We start from the raw sequence: 12,384 nt of genomic DNA, 5'->3' as shown, positions 1-12,384 counted from the left end.
CCGTTTGGAACAAAACCGGAAAAGAAGTGCTATTAATTTACACAAAGTGTATTCAATAGAATGATAAAACTAGAAGAGACCTCGAGAGATCATCTTGGCCAGTCCCCTGCATGCCTGTTGATTTTTTTTGGCAAGCTCTCTGCATGGCACAGTGTCTCCGGTGAGATAGCAAAGCTAGAGAACCCCTGCAGGGTGGTGAACCTGCGAGTCATCTTAGTTACCTTTTCAAGGCAGGAACAGGAGCTTGCCTTGCACGTCCCTGGATGCAAGCCGCAGACGCTGCCCCCTTTGGGTGCATGCTGCAGCAGTGTCACCGGTCACAGACCTCAATCTGGTTTATTTATTTAGAAACGTGACTATAAATTCACCTTAACAAAACCCCGACTGGAAAAACGGGAAGAATCTAACTATCCCCTTCCCCAGAAAGAAACCTAACCCAAAACAAAACCACAGGCTTTGGTTCCACTGGGGCTCGAACCCAGGACCTTCTGCGTGTAAAGCAGACGTGATAACCACTACACTATGGAACCGCCACATGACGAGCGACTGCTATCGCCTTCCTTATGCATGACGCTACCGCACGCCTCCCGCTCCCCGCCCACCCCGCGAGAACGAGCGGCTGCTGGCCCCGGCGGCTCGAGGCCCCCAGCGCGTGGCGCCTCCGCGGAGCAGACGCAGGAGCCTCACGCGCGCGGGGCAGCGCCTGTGCAGAGCGTGTCCCGCCCCCTTGTCCCGGCGGCTGCTGCTGCCGCCCCCCGCAGACCTGGGAGCGCGCGGCTTGCTCCTGGCCGGCCCGTGCAGCTCCTAGCTAAGGAAGCGGCCAGGCATGGAACTAGTGGCACCCCTCGCCTGCCCCCGTGCCACAGGTGCAGACAGTGAGCGGCGCCCTGCTCTGGAAGCCAGCACAGAGCATGTGCAGAAGGATGTGGTTGAGTTTCTGAGTGGAACAGAAACTCTCCAGTTCATGCCTGTAACTTACCTTGGGTCTGGGTAGAGCACAACAGGAATAGACACGGGGTTTTAATTTCTTCTCCCCTGTAGCATCTAAAAGGTGAGTGTGTGGCTCAAGATGATTGGAGTTTCTTAGGCGATTGGCCCAGGGATGTGAACTAGAAGGTTCAAGGAAAAAAGAAAATATCAGGCAAGATATTTTGTAGTAATCATGTAGTACCCATAGCGTGCTCCAGGTGCAGAGACTGACTCTTCCTGCTTCAAGGAGCATACAGTCTGAAATGACAATAATCTTACTACAACTTGCACTTAGATAAAGCTCTTCATCCAAGGATCTCTGTAAACGCATTTAGAAAGATGGCTGTGGCTATCTCTGGGTTTATAGATGAGGAAACTGAGGCCCACAGAGGTGTAATGGCTGCCTCAAGCCAGTAGCTGAACAAAAATAAATCTCTATTTAGTATTTAGAACGTTTGCAATTCAAATGGAATTTCTAGCAACCAAAGGGGTCATGTCCACACTGGGTACTGTGCTGGCTGTTCTAGCTATAGCTGTTTTTCAACACGGTTCTGGTCTGGAATCTGCACAACTGGGTAGATGTTATTTTCTGAGAATCATGCTGGAGTCAATCCCCAAAGCACTTAGTAAATTTAGCGCTGTTTTGTAATGTGGTTCAAAGACCAAACTCCCTTTTATCCATGCTGATGAGGGAAAGTGGTAGACCCCTATGAGCCATATTTTTCACAGGCAATGAAATGCTTTTCTTGAACACACTTTTTTGGGGGAACGTGGGGAGCACTTGATCCTCCAACCATTTTATAAAACTATAATATAATTACCTACACTATTGGGACAGCATGAGTAGCAGGATGAAACTCCCCTATTCACACTAACCAAGGAGATGGCTGTTGACCTGGGGAGTAGCAGTATTGTATTTAAACATGAATAATTTAGCTCAGTTCTCTAGTATGAACAAAGCCACAGTAGTATTGTGCATGAGTGCTGAGGGTCCTGCAAAGAGTTACATGTGACATTAATTGTAATGGAAGTCAACAAGATTTCTCACCTGCATGTGTATGACTCTTTGTAGCATTGAGGGCCTATATTGTTTGTGCCTCAATGCAGATTTTCATGATGTGTCTGAAAGAGCAGTTAAGAAGTATTTAACATTTTTAATTAACACATTTTAATGTTTTAATAATTTTTTCAGCCCTGGACTATAAAGGCTTTGAAGGGGCAGTAACAGTAAGTAGGTGGGTGGGGGAATCAAACTTTGTCTTTTTAAAAATGACACTATCGGGACTGACAACTTTGTTTTTATTTGCAGCCATAGTTGTATATATGGTGTCAGTCCCCTGCTTTGCTTAGTTGCTCTATTCTTGAGAACAAGAAGAGAATACATTCTTAAATTGATATATTTCATTTCAATACCCAGAATGCTGACAGAATGTTTAAGGGGCAGGATGAGCATAGTGAGATGCATACATGCCTCTGCTGTTTCTGGGGAGCCTGGCTGTGTGGATTTGTTATAAATCAGTTATGGGAGCATATTAATGGAATAATATATTGCAGCTTTTTTTAACCACTTTTTCACTGGGAGAAAAACAGCAGTGATATATTTTCTTTGGCATAGAAGATAGGGGTTTTTTTTGTGTTTTTTTTTGTTTTTTTGTTTTTAAAGAGTAATAAGGAAATGGGTGGAATTTGTTGCTCTTGTATAGTGCCCCTTTAAGAAGTTGTGACATAGTCCAGAATGGATCCAAAGTAGTGGTTATTATGATATATCCTAACAATAATTATGTAGTATGTATTAGTGATTGAATTTGCGAGCATTAAGAAAACAAACCAGAGACATTTGCTTTCTAAAATCTGCATAAAAATATTAAGCATTTTCCTTGAAATGACAGAAGTAAAAAAATGTAAAGAGAAGCCTAAAACTGTGGTCTTTAACCCACCCCATTTTGCCTCTTGTTCTAGCACATCAGATCTGCCATACCCAGGACACTGGTGCTTGGGTATCTAAAGGATAAGTTATTGCCTTAACTGTGAGGCATCTGTTTTTTAACTAAATCGTTACTTTTACTTTAATGTGGGTGTGTTTTCAGTGAACACAAACAATACTTGAAAGACAGACGAGCTTTGGAGGTGCCATTTTCTTACAGTGTAGCTTTGAGGATATGTGTTCTGTCAGTAGAGGGCTCTCAGTGCTCACTTTGATGAGTTGCTCATTCCCTATAGTTCCTGATGCTCTCCTTACCCAACTAACTGTTCCTGATCTTTATGGTATAACATACGTTTGGGTAGGTACAGTGAAACATAGTCTGTAGGTATTCTGAAATACCCTTTGCAACCTTGCACCCTTGCAACATTTTTTAGTGCTAGTTAACACACCTCAGTAAGAACATGATCCTGTAAACATTTGTACGTGCTGGGGCTTCTTCCCATAATATATGGGCTTGGGCTTCAGCCCTATGTGATGGGGCTCGGGCCTTGGCCCCAGACCCCATCAAGCCTAAGCCAGTCCTGGCAACCCCATTAAAACAGGGGGAAGACCCACTTTGGGGTCCCGACCCACAGTTTGAGAACCGCTGCTTTAGTGATTAACTCTCATAATAAGTACCTTCAGTACCTTAAATACACTTTAAAAAATATTCATTAGTTCCTGGAGGCCTCAGTAGGGATGAAGGATTGTTTCTCTTACCCCCCCCTACCCTGAACAGTTTACAATCTAAATAGACAAGACAGACAAAAGTTGGGAGGGGAGACTGAGGCACAAAGATAGTTGAAGTGACTTGCCTGTGGTCACATGGGAGATGAATGGGTGAGGTGGGACCAGAATCCACATCTCTGACTCCCAGTTCAGTGTACTATCTAATGCATTATACTACCTCATCGTACATTCAAGGAAAAGGTACTTAAATAGGATTAGACTTAAAGTTAGATTCAAGGTATCTTATGAGGGGAAACATCAAAGTACTGAAATAAGTATTTTCCCAGAGGCTTTTAACATGGGACCCTTTGAAGATATCTCCTCGCCATTTTTTATTTTTTTTGGTTTGTTTTTTGGTTACCAAATGTGGTTCCAAATTTAAGGCAGAGGAAATCTGAGTTTAATATACTCAGGGAGGCATGTACTCAATGTCTGTGTGTGGGTAGGTCTGTGTGTGGGTGTCTGAACCTCAACATTAGTTTAATTTGTCTCTCTCTTTTTTTTTTTTTTAGTTTCCATTTTTAAAAACTTGAATGCAAATTGCTATGTTTGGTATTATCTTGGCAGTGTCACGTGATCTTCAGACTTTGGTGGATTTCATCTTTCTAGTGTAAGTTTACACTGAAAAGTCAGAGGAATACTTTGATTTTTTTTCTTTAGATTATTATCACAATAGTATGTACCTTTCAAGTGAAGAGGGAGTTTATATTAGAGATATGAATGAGTATCTACCATCTCCCTCAGTAACTGTTTTTGAAAGTGAATTATTGTGTAAAATCATTGTTAGATCTCTTAATCTCTCTAAAAGCTACATATTTTCAAGATACAAAAAGCACCAAGTACCTAAGAAACCTATTATGGGACATTATAAGTAAAGTGGGTGTTTCAGGGTTACAAAATTGTACCTTTGGGTCTCTGTCTGTAGTTTGGAGATAATATTTTGCTTTTTTACTGAAGACATTCTGATGGCTTACATGTTTTGGCCCAGTTTCTTTCCAATTTAAAAGCCCAACACCCTTGTGACTGAATGCACCCCTGTATTCACATCCATAAGAACTTAAAAACAGCCATACTGGGTGAGACCAAAGGTCCATCTAGCCCAGTATCCTGTCTTCCAACAGTGGCCAATGCCAGGTGTTTCGGAGGGAATGAACAGAACAGGTAATCATCAAGTGATCCATCCCCTGTCACCATTCCCAGCTTCTGACAAACAGAGGCTAAGGTCACCATCCCTGCCTGTCCTGGCTAATAGCTATTGATGGACCTATCTTCCATGAAATTATATAGGGGTTTGGTTTGGTTTTAAACCCTGTTACAGTCTTGACCTTCACAGCATCCTCTGGCAAAGAGTTTCCTACGTTGACTGTGCATTGTGTGAAGAAATACCTCCATTTGTTTGTTTTAAACCTGCTGCCTATTAAAAATAAAATCAGAGGTTTTGGTTTCATTGGGGCATGAACCCAGGACTCTGCATGTAAAGCAGATGTGACAACCACTACATCCTACACACCATTGTAATAATCTTTGTACAAAATGTTAGTTTTCAGATGATACTTCAAAAGGCACAAATCACTGGTCAATAACATGATGAAATGTACGTGGCACAATTATATGTGAAGTTATAAACATAAGCTGAAATTAGGTCTGAAATGTGTTTTACCAGACATGTAAACCAGTTTCTCAGAGACAAGCTGATCATAGAATATCAGGGTTGGAAGGGATCTCTGGAGGTCATCTAGTCCAACCTCAAAGCAGGACCAGTCACCAACTAAATCATCCCAGCCAGAGCTTTGTCAAGCTTGACCTTAAAAACCTCTAAGGATGGAGATTCCACCATCTCCCTAAGTAACACATTCCAGTGCTTCACCACTCTCCGAGTGAAAAAGTTTTTCCAAATATCCAACCTAAACCTCCCCGCTGCAACTTGAGGCCATTACTCCTCATACTGTCATCTTCTGCCACTGAGAAGAGGCGATGGGGAAGGAAGGGAGTGGAACAGGGTACAGGGAGGGGAATGTGTGAATCAGGGGAATGGAGAAGAAAAGGGAATAGTGGAATTTTGTGGGGAAGCGGGAGCCCAGCATACAGCATTACCTTGGCAGCAGCTGGTGCTCCCCTGTCAAGCACGCACATCGAACCCTCACCCTGACAAGTCCTACTCCCCTACACCTGGACCCCTCCAACGAGCCCCCAACACCCAGAGCCCCACCCCCACTGATCCCCAAGCAGCTGCACCTGGACCACCCAACCCATCAAACCCCACTCCCCTGCACCCAGAGCCCCTCATACCCAGACACCCCTCGCTGAACCCCATATACCCACACCTATAGCCCCACCCCCGCTGAGCCCCAACCACGTTCACATGGATCCCCTGCAGAGTCCCATTGTCCTTGCACCCAGCACCCCACCATGAGCTCCTGTGCATCCAGATCTCCCAATGAGCTGCCTGCACCCAGATTGCCCCACACAGAAACCTCTCACCCCACACCTGGATCCCCCCATACTAAGCTCTTCCACACTTGGATCCTGATGGGCTGAGCCTGCCCACCCACACCTGGTGCACATGATGCAGAGGAGCAGGGCCCTGGGGTGTTTCTGGGGAAGGCCCAACCCTGCACTATGTCAGGGTCAGGTGCAGCCCAGGGCCGAATACCCAGCGGTGGTCTGGTTCTTCGGCGGCACTTCAGGGCCGGGTCCTTCACTCACTCTGGGTCTTCCATGGCACTGAAGGACCCCCCGCCGAAGACCTGGACCGCCGCTGGGTGACTAAAAATAAGTTAGGCGCTCTTCTTTAGGGCGTAGGGCCCTCGTAGGCGTGGTGCCCAATTTAGGGGAATCAGCCTAACATCCGTCCTGGTGCAGCCTCACTGCCAAGTCCCTGTATCCAGGGAGGTGGGTGCTTCAGAGTGATCGCCCACCTCATGCAGCCAGTGGCCTGTGCTCCCCACTGCCATGCTGGAACTACACTTATTAATAAATAAATACAATTTGCATAATTTAAAAATATTGTGTGCATAATTTTTAATGCTTTGGCACAGAATTTTTAATATTTTGGCACAGAATTCCCTCAGGAATAGAATAGAAAGTGAACACACAATGGATGTTTGTATCCTATGGAAGCTAACAATTAAGGATTCGATCCCACTCCCATTGAAATCAAAGGAAACCTGTCTAAAGATTTCAGTGAAAGTTTGACTAAGCCCTATATCTTCTTATTTTGAAATATTAGAAATTGCTCACATGCATGAATATATCACATAGAGTAAATATTTGATAAATAACATATACCACCAAAGTGTAGTGAAAAGAGGTTGTAATGTATTTTTATTTGCATGTATTTTGGAACAGAATGATCATACATAAAGGATTAGATACTGTAACTCTGAGGGAAAGTGTATACTGTCAAAAAAAAAATTAAAACTTTTTAGGATGACATAAAATCATCTCAGGGTGTGTGTCTGTGTTTATTTATTACCCAAACTTTATTATGACAGGGACAGTAACATAAAACAGATTTAGAAAACAGACGTGTGTGCACAGGACATCAGAAAAGCCACAAAAAATCAGCTCAGAAAATTAAGATGTAAACTAATAAATTTACGATATAATTTGTTTCAGTGTTCTGCCACAAAATAATTTTACACTTTAAAAATATATCCATTCTACCACTAGGATTTCACTTTACGTTGTAGGGTCTTGTACATAGGTCTCAAGCAGGGCTGTCTTTAGGCATATGCAAAATATGCAGCTGCGTCGGGCACCACGAAATTTGGAGCATCAAGTTGCCCCAAATTTCATGGTGTCCTACGCAGCTGCATGCTTGGTATGTGGCAGGACCGTCAGCCAGCCCCATGCCCCAGTTGGCTCTCCTGTGCTTTCCTAGGGGGGTCTGGGGCAGGGGACAACTCCCCTGCCCCGCCTATTGCTGCTCCCACCTCACCCCCATTTTCCACTTCTTCTCCGAAGCCCCCTCCCCCAGCGATGGATGCAGCCCAGGGGATTAGCAGGGGGGCCTAGTGCTGGCAGCAGGGGTCAGGCCTACTCCCACACTCACTGGTGGTGGCAGGAAGCAGAGCAATCCAGCCCGCTCCACTCCTCTGGCTCCCCGCTGTGTTGCTCTGTTTCCTGCCACCAGTGGGGGGGGGAGGGATACCTGTTCCCAAAAGCCCCCTACCCCAGCTGGTGTGGGGGGAGCAGAGCAGGCTGGGACTGAGTCATTCCACTTCCTGCTGCCGGTGCCAGGCTGCCCATTAATCCCCCGGGCTGCTCTGGGTCTGTGAGGGGCCCCCCCCACAGCTCCTGCCTCTTCAGCCCCGCAGGCCTTGAGCGCAGGACAGACCCTTCGCGATGGGGAGCAGGTGCTCAGGCTGCGTAGAGCACTGTAATTGATAGGGACGGGGCTGGTCTCAAGAGGTGGCTTGTTACAGTGTACGAGAAACTTCCTGGGGAGAAAATACCAAGGGAAGTAGTAGATTCTCCATTCTCAGATCAAGACTGGTTGCCTTTCTGGAAACACAAGTTATTGGGCTCAATACAGGGATAACTAGATGAAATACTATGGCCTATGTCATATAGGAAGTCAGACTAGATCAGGGATCAGCAACCTTTGGCATGCAGCTTGCCAGGGTAAGCACCCTGGCAGGCCGGGTCGGTTTGTTTACCTGCCGCGTCCGCAGGTTCGGCCGATCGCAGCTCCCAGTGGCCGCAGTTTGCTGCTCCAGGCCAATGGGGATGCCGGGAAGCAGCAGCCAGTACGTCCCTCAGCTCGTGCCACTTCCAGCAGCCTCCGTTGGCCTGGGACGGTGAACCGCAGCCAGTGGGAGCCGTGATCGGCTGAACCCGTGGATGCGGCAGGTAAACAAACTGGCCCAGCCTGCCACGGGGCTTACCCTGGCAAGCCGCGTGCCAAAGGTTGCCGATCCCTGGACTAGATGATCTAGTGGTCCCTTCTGGCCTTAAACTCAGTGAATCTACAGATTGGCTAAAAAACTAAATTAACTGATTTAGGCACATTTTGATGTATAAACCTAGTTTAATTTAGAGTTTTGGGGCCTGATAGTGAATTCCTTTTTCAGACAAAAGTCTTACTGAAATCAAAGGGAGTTTTGAGAGTCAGGAAGGAGATCAAGATTGAGCTCAGTAAAGCCATGGCGTTAGGAAAGGCAGAATTTATTTTATTTTTTTAGACTTGGGGGAAAAACAGCCCTGTGAGAAATTTTAAGTAGGCAGAATGTTGCTATCCAAATAGAAATTTGTTTAAGATCTTGGGTTTGAACACTGCTATTCGTAGGGAAAAGTGTCATATAGGTCTTTAACGACCACAAGTGGCCAGGACCTTGGTTTCGCATCTCATCTGAAAAGATTTTAATAGTGTTTTTTGTAAAATCTTTAGAAGTTTTTTCTACCATTTGGTTCCCTTTAAAAAAAATAAGAGTTTAGATTCCTGAGCAGTGGCATGACCAAATTGTGGGTATTGGGAAAAGTGCTGTTGATGATCATTTTTCTTATCCAGGAGAGTGAAGTAGTACTGTACATACCTTGCTTTACCCTGTGGGACTAGCTGAGAGCTTTGAGAGGAGTTGGGCAAAGTTTTTGTCCCGAGGGCCACATCTGGGTATGGAAAATGTATGGCATGCCAATAAATTGGGTGTTGGAGTGAGGGTTCTGGCTAGGTGTGTGGGCTCTGGGGTGAGGCTGAGGATGCGGGGTTGGAGGTGCAGAAGGGTGCTCCAGGCTGGGACCGAGGAGTTTGGAGGGGGGTCAGGGGGGGTGCAGGGGGTTGGGGCACAGGAGGGGGTCAGCAGTGTAGGCTTTGGAGGGTGCTTACCTCAAGAAGCTCCCAGAAGCAGTAGCATGTTCCCCCTCCAGCTCCTATGTGGAGGCACAGCCAGGCAGCTCTGTGCACTGCCATGTCCGCAGGCACCACCTCTGTAGCTCCCATTGGCCGTGGTTCCCGGCCAATAGGAGCTGCAGGGGTGGCACTTGAGGCGGGGGCAGCATGTGGAGTTTCGTGGCTGCCCCTATGCATAGGAGCAGAAGTGAGGACATGGTGCTGCTTCTGGGAGCCTTGCAGAGCAGGGCAAGCCCTGGACCCCGCTCCCTGGCAGGAGCTTGAGGGCCAGATTAAAACATCTAGAGGGCTGGATGCGGCCCCTGGGCCGTAGTTTGCCCACCCCTGCCCTAGAGATATAAAGTTTGTTAATAGGTCTGGGTATGTGTGGATTAGGCTCATTAGCCCAAAGCCTGTATTAAATTGTGCTAGGACACTCCGGCATCAGAGATATGATATTCACTGAGTAATTTACACCCTGCTTTTAGCAGCATGTAAAGCTCTGATGTCCTTATCCGTGACACCATGCTATGGTTAAACAAAAGCAGAATAATTTTCAATTCATAAAGAATCATGGCATGCAAATTGCATGGTGCTTAGGATCTGAATTAGCCCCCACAGAAGCAGCATTTCTAGACCATATTCCAAATCGTGTGTAACATACCACAAGGGAGAGCAGAATATAGATCTTTGAGCCTAATTCAGTCTTCAATTACTCCAAATTTATGCCAGTGTAACTTCACTGAAGTCAGTCTGGATTTACACCAATGTACATGTAAGTCAGATCATGGCCTACACAGGAAAACCTGTGTGGGGGCCAAGAAACCTGAACAGTTTCCTCTGAATTCCTTATTCAGAACAGAGAAGAGGGTTGGACACCCTTTTCTGGATTTGGCCTCCTGAAATCCTGGCAGACCTTGAGGATCTACCGAATGCAGTGTGCTCCTTCCTAGCCTCCTGCAATTCTCTAGGCTGAAAGGGCTTCTTTTGGTGCAGCTGTTTCTGGAATCTCCCAGCATACCTTCCCACACTTTTTAAAGGTGGATTTTTGCAGTCAAGATTTGCTCAGCTTAGGAATTAATAAACCTGAGGCTGTTAATAAAGCCTCAGCTTGTAGTAAGTTCATGTAGAATTGGGGATGGTGTGTCCTACCATGTCCCCACTTGCCCCACATATGAATCTCTAACCCTATGGAGCACCTGACTCCCCACCCTCTGCCTGAGTTGGGGAAACCATGCACTGGTCCTCTCTAAGCAGTGCATGTATTTAGTTTACTGAATGTATTTAGTTTATAGGCATTTCTATGAAGTTCCTCAGCATAGTCATTGAGTGTCTCACAATAACAAAGTAGAATTGTTTTCTAAAATATTCCAGCACTGACTGATAGACACAGTGCTATATTCCTAAATGCAGTTAGCAGTCTGTGTCTCCAGCTGGGATCTTACCTAAGCTCCCTGTTATATTTTGTATACTAGTGCTGCTCAGACGCAAATTGTTGTTTCATAGTCACTGTGCAATGGCTGTTCTTGAAAGTGATCATGTGACTTCAGATCTGCAGCAGATAACTTCCGCACATCCTTTCTGTGTTTGAGATTCAGGGAGCATAGTGACATATAGCTCCAGCAACAGCATCCACACAGTTTAGCTCTGTGTCTGCAGCCCTGTGATCCCACAATAAGCTGGAAGATGGAAAGCAGCTCTTTGGGTTATTATATTCATTTTTGAAGCAGGGCTTAAAAGATTTCCTCACAGGAAGCTGTGTAAGTTGAAAGGAGGGCACCAGAATTGCAGTCTATGAGCCTCAGAGCCCTAAAGAGAACCAGAGTACCTGTTCTTCAGATCTGCACCCCTGTCATGTCGTCTAGTTCCAAAAAGAGACTGCTTTTTTTTTCTCCTAAAGACACTTTTGTGGAAGCCCTCTGCATTGCTGCAGCAGAAGAAAACAGGTAATTTCTTTGCGGGGGAGGGGTTAAAATCACTTTTAATTCACTTTTAAGAAAAGCAAATGAATTGCATCAGAGCTTTGTGCAGCGAATGACAGGATATGTATGGTAATATAGATTATTTTGCTTACTGTTGTGATAAAAATCAGAATGGTTCACCTTAAAAAGTTTAACATTGATTGGACCAGCTATCCAGAAGTTCTGAGTAGATGAGAACAGAGTGCTTTGTGATCTGACATTTTGGAACATATTACACTTTGTGTTTTTGCTAACAAAAATACTATACTTTCCATGATCCATAGGAATTTGGAGTTGACTTTATTGGCTTTCAGATAGCTTACTACATTTGTTCCCTACTGATTTGTGGCGTGGTCTTTCAGAGGCATCACCCATAGCAATGCACAGAAATAGTTCAGTCAATTCAATATTGATCCTAGCTTCCTGTCCCTAAACAGGCTCAAGAAATTAACTGGTTGTTACATACAATATTTATTTTATTTATAACGTATTGAAACAGAAAGTATTTGATTTCTTCCATTCACATATATAGTCACTGCAAATCACTTAGAGATGCTAATCATGCCTTGTGTAGTAGGCCTTATCAGATAAAGAATCAGTAGATAAAAAACATATTGCTCTTCATAAGTTTACATCTTCTTCTTAGCTTAAAAGTTGTTATCTTTCTCAGGTCCATCACTGTTGATTTTAAGGATGTAATCTTATGAGGTTCTGAGCACCCTCAACTTCCGTTAAACCAAAGGGAATTTGAGTGTGTTTAACAACATGCAGCCATAAATGACTTATTGCAGGTTTTCTTCAATCCTGATTGTAGATAGGGCCCTACCAAATTCAAGACCATGAAAAACGTGCCACGGACAGGGAAATCTGGTCTCCCTCTGTATACGTTTCTCAAATTGGCTGCCCTGACCCAAAAGGGAGTTTCATGGGGT

The 12,384-nt window shown here is 45.1% G+C and overlaps 1 protein-coding gene and 1 non-coding gene across 3 annotated transcripts in view; one reads left to right on the top strand and one right to left on the bottom strand.

Annotated features, from left to right (window-relative positions):
• Positions 1 to 457: 457 nt before the first annotated feature.
• TRNAV-UAC (transfer RNA valine (anticodon UAC)) lies at positions 458 to 530 on the bottom strand. The gene has a single exon. It is a non-coding gene; the product is annotated as a tRNA-Val (tRNA).
• Positions 531 to 852: 322 nt separating this feature from the next.
• Positions 853 to 12,384, top strand: part of PPEF1 (protein phosphatase with EF-hand domain 1) — a 59,947-nt gene continuing 48,415 nt past the window's right edge. Inside the window, exon 1 of one of the 2 annotated variants that reach the window (XM_032763411.2) lies at positions 853 to 1,051. The gene's annotated coding sequence lies outside the window, so the exon portion shown is untranslated. Of the gene's footprint in view, positions 1,052 to 11,130; positions 11,438 to 12,384 lie in introns of those variants that run through there. The other variant, XM_032763407.2, reaches the window with a different exon arrangement.

The sequence above is a fragment of the Chelonoidis abingdonii genome, chromosome 1 (genome assembly GCF_003597395.2).
Source record: "Chelonoidis abingdonii isolate Lonesome George chromosome 1, CheloAbing_2.0, whole genome shotgun sequence".
NCBI classification, from domain to species: Eukaryota; Metazoa; Chordata; order Testudines; family Testudinidae; genus Chelonoidis; species Chelonoidis abingdonii.
Note: the sequence above shows the minus strand (reverse complement) of the source record. Positions and strands in the feature narration are given on the sequence as shown.